The sequence below is a fragment of the Psittacula echo genome (genome assembly GCF_963264785.1).
Source record: "Psittacula echo genome assembly, chromosome: 3".
Classification (NCBI taxonomy): Eukaryota; Metazoa; Chordata; class Aves; order Psittaciformes; family Psittacidae; genus Psittacula; species Psittacula echo.
The window spans coordinates 47,393,355-47,406,110 of NC_137736.1; the positions used below are offsets into that span (position 1 = coordinate 47,393,355).

General features: G+C 41.1%; 1 protein-coding gene across 1 annotated transcript in view; it reads right to left on the reverse strand.

The window, feature by feature from the left end:
* The window catches only part of NHS (NHS actin remodeling regulator), a gene marked incomplete at its 5' end in the record, with an annotated part of 254,050 nt that overhangs the window by 154,412 nt on the left and 86,882 nt on the right, over positions 1-12,756 (reverse strand). The gene's annotated exons all lie outside the window — the stretch shown is intronic.

The window sequence follows — 12,756 nt, forward strand, 5'->3', positions numbered from 1 at the left end:
AGCCTAGTGCCTGTTGCCCCACATATGAGCTGACCTAATGAAATCATTCGGCCATTTCACGATTTCTGCCAGGCGAGCTTTGCAGGAGGAGGGTGCAGCCCGCCCACAGATGCACAATGCTGCTCCTTCGATGAGTAAATGACACCCTGCAGCCCACTTCCAGCAGCTCTTCTTTGCATTGTCACATTGGAAAAACAAAGACTTTATCCAGTAAGATATGGACCACCCCTATACCATAAAAAGGGGGAAAAAAACCATACCATTTACAAGGGCCTGTAGTGACAGGACAAGGGTGAACAGTTTTAAAATGAGAGTTGATTTAGATTAGACATTAAAAATAAATTCTTTACTATGAGGGTCATGAGACACTGACACAGGTTGCCCAGAGCAGCTTTAGATGCCTCATCCCTGGCAGTATTCAAGGCCAGGCTGGACGGGGCTTTGAGGAACCTGGTCTAGTGGAAGGTGCCCCTGCCTGTGGCAGGGGGATTGGAACTGGATGAGCTTCAAAGTCCCTTCCAACCCAAACTATTCTATGATAAAACTAGCAACTCTGTTGGCAAAAAGCCGGGCTTGCAACACCTAAGCTGTTTACAGTGTGGTTTCTTTTCTAGCCTTCCCCATCTCATCCCCTCCAAAAACATTCCCAACTAAGCAGCAACTGCTTGTTATGAATCAGGAAATGCTGGTGTCACACAGATTGTGGAATCTTCAGGTTCACTGGGTGCAAATGCAGCAACATGTCACTGCAGGCCAGGGGCCACTCATAGGTCGCAGCATATATTTAAAAATCTGGTGTATATGTGCACTGAGTAGGAAAGCTCAAACCTGATGAGCATAGCCAAAAATTACCCTAGATTTTGGAGAAGCCCATATTTCTATGATTACCAAACTCGTGAGATCACATCTAAGCATTATTATGCAAAATTTGAGTATTCACTCAACACATTATGACAGCTCTTTCAAAAGGAGATGTGCAAAGACAGGAAAAGGAAGGAAGTTAAAACAAATGGGAGTTTCAGATCATAATAAGAGGCATGGAGAAGAAAGATAAATCCCAACTGGAAAGAGGTTTTGGAGAACGATAATAGTAACAGTTCAAGGCCCATCTCTACTACCACTTTAGGGGCAAATAATTTAAATCTGTCTTATCAGTTGCGTATAATGTTCCACATTTTTCTCCATTGGTGTATTTTGAGGATTAGTGTTTGTAAGATTGATTTTCCATAAACATACTGCAGTATCTATACACTCAGAATATAATCCAATTAATACAATCATGCATACACATAGCAAATTATAGGAAATTTCAAACTACATAGACTATGCAGCATTGTCTGCCCTTCACTTGCACTTGCACTTCAAGCAAGAATGGGAGTAATTTTAAAATCTCAATTAAAAAAAATAGTTTGGAAAGTTGTTTTGAGGAGATCTTAATTTATGTTCTGCCTTTTGAAACGTTAAGATTCCCATCTTCCACATTTCTGTACAGCCAGGAGGATTAACAAATGCAGCCAGAACCTGAGACTGAGAACTATGTCAGGAATTTGAAATAAATCGTTAATCTCCAACAACTCAGGAAAAGGCTGAACTCAAGTGACAATCCTCATTTATCTCTTTTTAAATACATGTCACTCCCAGACCCCCAACTGGGTTTGTGCAGACCCAATAATCCCTCATAGGTGATTTCCCTAGTGAAAATACAACATGCAGCAGACACTAAACGCAAGTTGTGCTGTCCAAAGCATTGTCAGCAGCAGTGAACTGCTGGCAAGCACTGAGGTCAGGGTTACCAACCACCCCACACCGCCTCTTGCCCTGTCACTGCCTCACCACAATACTGAGAGAGAAAAAAATGCAACCACACAAATTTCCTAAAACTGATTTTCAGAGGGGAAGCAGGAAAAGGTCCCTGCAGATGCCGCCACAAACCAGGATGCTCTCCTGCTGGGGCTCTGCCTTCCTAAAGGCTTTATAATCCAGACTGGGTTTTTTAGTGCACAGCAGCCTCAAGTCTGCAAGCACTTCCTGCAGGGTGGATGCTCAGCAGGTTGCTCTGCTGGCGACAGCCCCCTCCTTACTTGCCAGCACCAACAATTTAGGCAGGGCATCTCACTGCAGAAACATTAAATTTGGACCAGCTTTGGTCACTGATGGAAGCTTTCAGCTTTTCCAGTTTCCAGCTTTTTGCCCCAAGAAGCAGGAGCGTGCTGCCAGCCAGGCTGTGGGAAGCCCCTTGAGTGGGTCCTTGCCTTTTTGCTGTGGTGCCCAAAAAGCTCATGCCAGCACCCCAGCTTAGTGCCAATGTTTGGCTGAGGTCAGCGAGGCTATGAAAATATGCAGCAGCAGAAAATCCACCCCTCTGTGTTTCTTATGCCCCCTTTGTAGCCTCATTTTATATTCATCATCCTCTACTTCAAGAGTGATGTGTAAATTACACAGTTATTACAAGCTCTGCTTCCATTTTTCACTGAGTCAAAGTCAATGTGTACAATAAAAAAAGCAATCAAAAATAGGTAGGACCAGATCATGACCGTACATGCCACTAGCTGGGGAAGCTGTCTTTTCAGTAGAGGCAATCTGTAAGCAGCAGTGAGCAGGTATTTTTGGGGATGTGGAGAATGCACAGCCTGCACTCACGCCAACACAAAATATGGTGTTACTACTTCAAGAACAGCTTGGGAGACAGTGCTCCTTTACCTCCATCCCTGCAAATGGTACTAACAGGAACATGTTACTCAGTGCTTCCTTCAGATTCACTCAACATAAGCAGTACAAAACATACCTACTGACATGCTGATAGGAATATTAAATTCTTCAGCATCCTCTCGACCCTTAACTCTGCATCTGTCTGAAAGTATGAAGACTCAGTCTGTCTTCTTTTCAAACTGCTCTTCTTTTCTCTCTTTTTTTTTTTTGCCTTTGCTGCCTACAAGTTCTCCCAATGTCTCCATTTGTCAAAAGCCCTTTTTCCTTTTGAGGGGAGCTTTCGGAAACTACTACTGCTGCTATGGAATCTGCAAGTTCCTTCACCACTCCACCTGCAGCTCCACATTTCTTTTCCTGGGAAGGAAGAGCAACATCTGCACATCTGCGTGCTAGTGTACAGCAACCCTCGCCATTTTAGCTACGGTATCTGCTGCTCTGCTGAAAGTCACCTGTCTGCAAGAGCCCCTGTTTTGATTTGAAACTGAGAATTTTTCTACCTAATATCATTATAGATTAATACAAAAGACTTTAAACATTTCAAAATGTTTCAACATTTTAATAATAACAATAATAATAATAATAATAATATAAACGAGTCTTGGGTGATTTGGGCATGACTTCTTAATATTTAGGGCTGACAGCAAAGTGGAATAGCTGTCTGCATGTTGTCTCCGTATCATGAGAAGCATTCCTGCAGGCCCCATGAGCCAGAGAGCTCAGCATCATGACAATTACAATGATTACAACTTTCTTGTGAAATCAAGAACTGAACAGAGGTACAAAGAGATTTAAATAGCACCTGATGAATCATGTGAGAAAGGTAGAGCCAAGCTGTGAAATATCCTTCTCTTCTTGGCTCCCAGCCTAGGGGCTCAATCTTACTCTAACAGTCTTTCACAGATTATCTAGCAGCAGAGCATATAAATCTCCTTTTACTTCAAAGCAGTAGGTAATCAATACCCTAAATAAGACAAAAACAACGTCTCTCTTTAGAAAATTGTTTTCTTGATAGAAGACAGGGAATAAATATTCCTAATAGGTACCCACTTGCTTTTAAATAATAATGGTATCAGCTCAGTAATGTGTGATGCCTCGATTACAGCCCCATTGTGCTATGAGATGTACAAACAGGCCAAATTGTTTCAAGCTATTCTTGTGATAATTTCCGAAAATAAAGAACAGAACATGGGAAACCATCAAAATGCTGAATGGGAAACCTCCTGGAATCCTGTCAGACATCTTGAGCTGAGAAATCCCCATGATTTCCCCATGAAAAAATGAAGAAAACTGCTATGACAGAAAGTCCTTAATTAAAAATAAAAATAAAAACACTGAAAACTGATTTTACATTAATTCTTGTTTCATGGGTTGCAAGGATGAAAGGCAGCAAAGAAGTGTCATTGGTGAGTTAATGCCCTCTTTTGATAATGCACACACACACACACACACACAGACACTTGCCCTTTTCCTATGTACTATAAAGAAAGTCACTCAGCTTTGATTTTCATAAGTAATCAGAGTCACATCTAGCCATAAATTAACATGATTAATTCTGAAGAGCAATCTACTACTTTAAATTTGCCCACTGGCAGTTACACAGACAGATATTTTCAGTGTTTTTTTAATATAATTTTGCAAAAATGAAACCATCTCTCATCTGTCAGTGTTTGAGATACGAGTGAACCATGTCTTGTGCCAGCAACCTCCAACATTGTGAGATAGTGTTTCCTAGGTCACATTAAAAAAGGGTTTGGAATGTGACAACAGACCAGATTTCCAAACCTCCTTTGATTTTCTTGCTAATTACACAGACACTCTGACCCTCTTTATTTTCTCCAAAGATAGCTCTGCATCCTCACTGCATACAGTAAGAGAGGTAGATTTTTCAACACTGCACAGCTATGTACAGCCTTTAACGTGGCTCCAAAGTTCCTGGAGGCTTAAAATACAGCCACAGCTCATGGTTCAGCTATTGCTATTATGAGAACTAACAGAAATTTCTGGAAAACAACTATGCAGAAAACTGCATTTCTGCTTAAGGAATACATTTGAATAAACTCCTGCTTTTATTGAAAAAAATATGTACACTAAATCCCACAGAGTACAGGTGTTAACTGCTGTTGCAGTGAACCTCGGGAACTATTTCCATGTGTTGCTCATGCTCTCACATTGGGGTCATGCTCTGCACCCTTCACAACCCCACATTAGGTCCCTGTCTGGGATGGGCTGTGTCCCTTCACCGCAGCGGAGCCATCGGTTGGACCAGGCTAAAGAGAAAAGTGGAAGCCTGAAGCATCTATTAACTATAAAACACAAAGTGCCCTGGCAGTGTTTCAGAAGCAATATATTCAGGTGTTAGGGAAAAATGCTTCATCAAAACCTCACAAACTTCATAAGGGGAAAAAAAAATCCCCCCATTTTTGGGTCCAATTACCATCATGAGAAGTTCATGTGATAACAGTACCAGTGCCAGGGAAAAAGCAAATAGGAGGACCTGCTCTCTGCCTGGGGGAGTTTGTGATCTAAGCATTTCACCACAGTCAGCCAAAGTAATATGCAAAAGTATGGTAAGAAAGATGTAAGCAAATACTTCCAATTTGTATATCTGAAATATTATTATGAAGTGCTGACTCCTCTCATCCAATGCCTCCCAGCTGCGTAATTCTATGTAGAAAACAGGGTTAAAGAGTGTCTTTGGGGCCAGGAAAAGACCTTACTTACAGATCAACTGCAGATTTCACATCTAAAGTATGTTTGGTAAGAAAAAATGAAAAATCTGCAGGCAACATTAGCAGTATTGGTGGACCAAATGAGACAGAGGCCAGTGTGGAAGAGAAGCAGACACACAGGAGTAAACCAGTACGGGAATAAGGTGGCTAGAGCATGAATGGTTAAAACAGAAGGAGCCATTCAAGTAAGTGCCAATGTGGCTATAGAGAGGGAGATTAAAGGAGCTCTGCTGTGGAAGAATAGGAGTAGGTTTGGGGGAGATCAGTAAGTTCTGAAGGGAAGATGGGAGCCTGGCCAAAGCTTCTACTGCAGGTGGTTTGAGACACAAGAGCAGGAAGAGCAGAAGGTGATCAAGGGCTTTTGGCTTCAGGGTCAAGACAATGGAGAGGCAGGATGTTTGTACAGCCCCATGTTTCCAAAATAGGTACCTCTGTTCAAGACTCACTGCAAAACTACTTGCAGCTTTCCAGATCAAGCTCAGACAACCTTGGCCTCTTTTTAAACACCATCTGAGCTTCAGTTTACAGTGTTGACGTTTGGGCAGTTGTGTTTGGATTGTAAGGTGATAGGAGATCATTGCCATACACTCCCTATTGCTGTAGTCCTTGCAATGCTAGCAAAAACACCAGAGCTTTTCCTTTTCCCCGTGGAACACTTGCTGTTAAATTCCACCCCTTGCAATGGCTTTACAGTCAGAAGGTCCTGTGGGTTACTGGGATCAGACCTACAAATCATCCTCCTCCTGCCCTCCTGCCAGGTCTCCCGCCTAAAAACTCATCAATCTCTAGTGCCTGTGACAGACAGGAACCACATGGCCAGGCAGTGAAGAGCAGCACTGGTGGGTCTCTTGGACAGCAAACACCACAGGTTGGTGGGCAGGAGGTCGAGGAAGAAACCTCTGCATTCCAGTGCAGAGATGTTCCAGGAGCACATCCAGCAGCCTTGACCTCAAAGTCAAGGAAAAAGAGAGAAAATTGTAGCAGCTTTGTTCAACAAGAGACTCTTAAATTAAGAATGCAAGAGACCCTTGGGTCTATCCTAGCAATGGACAGGTCTAACTTTATCATCAGATCTGGACAGACTACAGCAAAAGTGAAGCTGGTATTTTACAGTGGGATCTTCTAACTCCCGTGTCAATCCACGTGTGCAGTTACATAGTTCAAAGGAGGAGAATAAACACAGGTACCTTCAGAGAGGAACAAAATGACACCACCACCATGAAAAACCTGTCCCATGAGTGACTTGGTCCTTTCCCACTCCCAGCCCTGCTCCCTGAGGATGGAAGTACTGAACAGCTCAGTTGGAGCAACCAGACTATATCACAGCTTTCTCTTCCATGGCTGAATTCAGGTCACGCCTCTACAATCATTAATCCTGGCTCTTTGCTCTCAGTACACATTTGATCTGGATCAGCCCAGGGCACATAATCACATTTAAGATGAATTAACTAGAACACATGATACGGAGTTTATGCTGGCCTCATGCCAGCTGTGGGAGGATGAACGACACTCGATCCCGCAGAAAGCCTGCCAGTGCAAAGTTCCCCCAGTGCTGTTTTTGGAACAAATGTGGACCAGCAGAGCCACATCAGTCGCCTGGAACCGGCCCTGTGCACAAACCGGTTCCTGCGTTTTTGATGCAGTTACCTTAAGTCAAAGGCGGATTGACTAAGTCTGACTTAATTAGGAAGCCAGGATAATTACACTTTCTGTTAGCCAAATCACATTTCAGAACTTACAGGAGAGGTGGCCCACAAGTTAGGAGGATCAAAATTCACCTAGGGTGGGGGTAAACAAACACATGGTGCCTTCTTAGCTTTGTCTCCTTCCTTGCTCGGTCTCCTCAGGGCACGTCCTACAGTTCTCCAGTACTAGAAGGAGCAAAGCCACACTCTAACTCCTCCCTCTGCATTGTGGAAACAAACTGTCTTACCCTCTTGGATACATAAAAGAAAACTAGAAAACTATCTCTTGACACACAGTCGATTTAACCTGTGATTTTACAGTTGAGTTTCTGCACCATCAAACTCAATATGGGAGGAGGAGGAGGTGGTATGAGAGACCTCCTATCCAGTGCTCGCTATTTCATTGCACCAAAACAGTCACCGTCAGCTACTATTTCTGCCTGAAAACATGTTTCCAAAACATCTGCTGTGCATGCCAGTGGTAACCATTTCAAATATCATATATTGTATGACTTTAATGAAGCTCAACATAGTAGTTAGCTCAAGTATAGAAAACTGGTAAGTGTTCAAAGTGGAGCATGTATATAGACTGATGACACAATGCACTGTTTTCCTGTCTGGGTGACAATATCTACACATGCCATTCCAGCATATGCTGAATATGAGTTTTTCTGAAACAACCATTGCATGAGTTATCTTTTACTAGATGCAATTAAATTGTACTCAGACCTCTTGGATTGGATCCCTACAGATAATTAGGAGGAGAAACCTAAAGTTCTAGAAAATAAAAACCATAGGTGCTTCAAATGGGAATGCTCACAGAAATGAGACAGTTTGAGCTGGGCACTGAGCAGCAATTCTGCTGTTCTCCTTGTGGCAATGAAGGGAACTAATGGAAGAGAAAGGTGAGAGACAACCTATCTGGCTCATCTCCTGGCCTCCCACTTTGCCTTGTCTTTTGCCTTAGTTTCCTTTACCGTATCAGGATAAATCATTTCCATCCTTCATCTTGAACCACATAATTATTTTATTTCTAAGATGTGATAACATTTCATTATTCCTGACAGTTGTAAAAGAAAGCTTTCAAGGACCTTGGTGAAACATCTTCTGTTCTACTCTAGATGATTCATGAGATAATCTGTTCTTAATATATACAGTCCTAAGCTTGTAGTGCTTAAGTTTTAGATCAGCACAATATTCATTCCTTGCTGTGACTCAGTGGAGGCTCCAAGAGATGGCGGAGGGGAAAAAAGAGAAGTATTTTTATAGCAGGTTATTTTTATTAGAAAATAGTGTGTTGTATAAAAACAGCCTTATTGAATTGAGGTGTTCAAAGCAATTCCTGCAGAGTAAGATTATAGTGAGCAGAGTGCAGGTGAGAAGGTCAGAACTGCAAACTAAATGCAATTATTCCAGTGGTGCAGAGACCTAGGAATGTACTCCAAGGTAATCACAAACATATGTGATACAAGCATCTCACATGCATAGATGTACATCCCACCTCACAAATCCTGAGCTGTATTCAAAGGCAGTAATGTCAACAACAATTGTCAGTTTACAGTTTAGTATAGTAAACTAACAGCTTACAATTTAGTATAGTAAAACTCTTAGTCTCCTCACAAAATTGTATGTAATAGACGATGCTGAGTACAAAAGACAAGAACTACATAGCTAAAGAGACTAAACTCATCATACGCTTAAATATATTAATTAATTTATAGAAAAAAAAAGAAGCATTTTTAGCTTTTATAGAAAAAAAGGATGCATTTCAGTGTGTTCATTTGAATCCATAGTAAACCCCAGGACATAAAGGAGATCAGCTTGAAAATAAACCGCAGGTGGTACACTAAGCATACATAGGTGAAACAACAATACAATGCAGTAGAAGTAAACAGGTATGGGGATTAAACCCAATGAAAAGGGGAAGACAAACCATCTGTAAGCTGCCCAGGGGAAACAATGTATGAGATCATACTGAAATTTTAGCTGTTTGGATGCATGGAAACCAGGTGAAGCATTTCTGAATGATCTCACATTCATTAAAGACTGAGCTCTCACTGTCCAGTTGCTACCTGCTCCAAGCTCATCTCGGATTAACACTGCCTGCTACAGATCTGGGCAGGGGAACATGCAGTGAGGGAGTCTCATTAGAACAGAGTTCATTTGCAGTGCTTTGAGAACAGATGGAATGAGGATGGGAAGAGCAAGAGAGAGAGAGAGCAAGGGCAGTACGTTGTCAAGTCACCAACCCACTTAGTGCAGTCTTGTATTTAGCATGAAGACTACACTGCTCTGTATGCAAAACCAAACTGTCCACCAGCAACTCTTTTGACCAGTGGTTTTAAAAAAATGTAGACAGCCAGAAAACCCCCACATTTATATCTATTGAATTCTCAGTAGTTATCCAAGATCAAAGCAAATAAGGATGGGAGGAACTGGTAAAGGAGGGGTTTCTCCTTTGTTCTGGGAAAATAGGTTTTTGTCCATTATTCCGCAGCTCATTCTATATGTTTTCTGAGTGACATGTTCTTGTCCACACTAAGTTTATGGTTTGTCATGTCTTGTCATGCTTAGCCTTCCATTTTTCCAGGGGAAGTTAGATGTGCAAGTCTTGCCAGCATAGATGGCATTCCTGTTAGCAAAAGATTGCACAGACTACATTCTCTCCACTGGCATTTTATCACATTAAAATAGCCATGAGTCAAAGAAATACAAGAGTTATGTTAACAAAAATTTCTACTAACCTATATTTTCCCCTGCTTTAAAAAGAAAGGCAAAACAAAAAGAATGCAGATGCAAGTATCAACACAGTAGAAAAAGGCCCAAAGAAACCTAATAAATGGTAGGTTTCTTGAAAAAGCAACCCCTGTCTCTGAAGAGCATCTGTAGTGTAGCATGTCAGTTAGAAACTGGAATTTCCTGCAATTAATCAATTTAATAAAAATAATTTGACAGCCTTCCTTCAAATGCTGCACATGGTTTGGTTGCATTTCTGTTTCTGGATCTTTTGATCATTCAAGGAAGAAAACTGACTGGCTAGACTTGCTTTACTGAAAATGAAAGATGAACTGGGAAGCTCATTTATTTTTGTTGGAGAAAGAAACAAAGACAGACAAACTGACCAACCAGCCAAACCAGGCCACTGGCCAAACTAATTATTTGTGTATTGTCAGTCATTTCAGTCCACATTTGCTCCTCTGACAAAACTAAGCAGCCCATTCATACAGTTATTTGCCTAATAATGATGAGGCAATACAAATTCTTCTGGATTGTTTTCAAACAAATTTTGAATATAATTTTATATTCTGTTAATTTTTATAAAGAATGAGTTGGATGCTTTCAGGCCTCCACACTTACTAATACCTATTAAACAACCAGAATGAAGCTGGCTTGCAACAGAGAATGTCTTCACAGCTGATGGAAACAAAATTTGGCTTTTCTGGCTTGCAGCTGGAGAGGAAAGTGATTTCTTCTACAAATTATGCTTCAGATGTTCCACTATCCAAAACAGAACTACACAGCAAGTGCAAGTAGGGGAAGATTGAAGAACAGGACAAGATCCTACCAGACACAAGTGGAGGGTTTGCACTTGATTTATGGTCTCACAGCTTGAGAACATACCTCACTAGTGCTGCTGCTATAGTAACAAACCAGACTGGTATGCAGGTTTGTGGTAATAATACTTGTTGAAAGAATTTTCTCAGTTGCGTATTCATGCTTCTGTCTCTTTTCTTTCCTCTTTTTTCTTTTTGGCATATCTCTAAAGGAGATCAGTATATGAAAGCAAAAAATGCAAAACTGGAGAGGAAAAAAAAGTCTGTAAAGGCTTTATAAGATAAACTCATAAAACTCTGCAGTTTCTTTACAAAGATTAGGGACCAAAATGTTAAGGGTCATTTGGGTACCTTCTAGGTATTTCAGCTGCCCTTTGGGCTTTAAAGAGCCTGACCTGGAGGTACAGTCATCCCAAACTTTTAGAAATATCGGCAGCTTTCTAATTGAAGCAGCAGTGAATGGGAACTGAGGGGAAGAGAGTAAGATTTGGTTTACTTAAGGCCAAGTTCATCATTTGGCATCAGTGACTCAAGCCCTTACATACCCACTCCTTCAAATGCTACGGGCAACCCCTGCTCCTGCACTGAAATCAACAGCAAAACTCCCACCACCTGTATACATAAAGTTATCTGTGTGCTATTTCTACTGTGTAGACAAAGATTAAATCCCATTTATCATACTGACCCATAGACTGAAAAGAGTCTGCTGTTTGGCCTTCATTCAACAAATCCCCTTATCCAGAGAAAATCTCCTGTACTTGATGTCAATATGCTCACTGCTGATCTAAGACCTTCAAAATGCCCCTTAATTATCACAACATTAAGGGTATGGAGGTTAATTAAAAAGCAAATGAAGACACTCCATAAAGGTTATTCCACCTACTCTGACCTGTAAAGGCATGCGACACTTTTGCTCTGGGCATTTAAGAAACAAGGGAAGTGATTTAGTTAAATATTATCAAGGCCTTTTTAAAAATAGAGCATTTGGCACTTACACATTCTAGTATGCTTTTGTTTCTAATGGAGATAAAATGAGGCTGTTTTAATCTAATGTTTCAAAAAGAGCCATGAATTGGGGAATTAGCGGAATGAAAAATGGCATTTGTCCTTACTTACATGTTGCATAATACCTATTTTCTATTTTTTCTATTACAATATGAGATAATCGATCTGACACTTTATTCTTTCATTTCTATTCTGTTTCTGTAGAGCCACGAGGAAGAACAAGACCCCTCCACACCTACTCACACTTATTGTCTTTCTTGGCACTGATGTCTCACCCAGAGCAATAAGCTGAGAAATGTGAATCTTCGACTCACTGAAAAAGGCGAATAGAGACCCATGCAGCTGATCTTTGGGTCAGTTCCTTCACACAGACCACCAGCCTAAAACTCAAATAGTGTGAAAAAACACCCAAAAACCACCTTTCATGGACTGCAGATCATTAGCACATAAGAGATGTGGCATGGCTTTCTGGAACAGGAAAAAAATAATCTCCAATCTGGCATACAGAAGAGGGAAGACTCATCACATACAGGACAATTTACCTTCTTCATCAAGAGGAAATAGTCTCTGCACTGCAGCTTGTTTCTCCAGCGCCAAAAAAAAAGGTACCAACACTGTTCCTACTATCATAACTACTACAATTCAGATGAGCCATCCACCAACACATCTCTTTGAAGAAAACCCAAGGCACTGCATCTTGGTGAAAGAGGTCTGAGCCATTTCTTCAAGCTTTTCCCCCTTTAGTAAATAACAGTAGCTACAATGTTGTTCCATTTCGAGTACATCAGTTTTGTCCTTTGTTTTTCTGTCAAAGCACCAAGGTATCCTCTCAGTTATAAAAACTTGCCATGCCTCCAAGATACTGGCTGGCTTGGAAAGGTGAATATGGTCTAAGTGTCCATTAACTGTCAGACCCCATTAACAAGACTGAACAAGAATGATGATAAAAAGGCAAGTAAGATACTACACTAACATACCCTGAACCTGGCACAAGTTTTTAAAGCTAAAAGTGGCACTCTAGCTTCTTTCTCTACCCCCAGAAGGGGTCAAGAGCCAAACCAGGAAATTATAGAG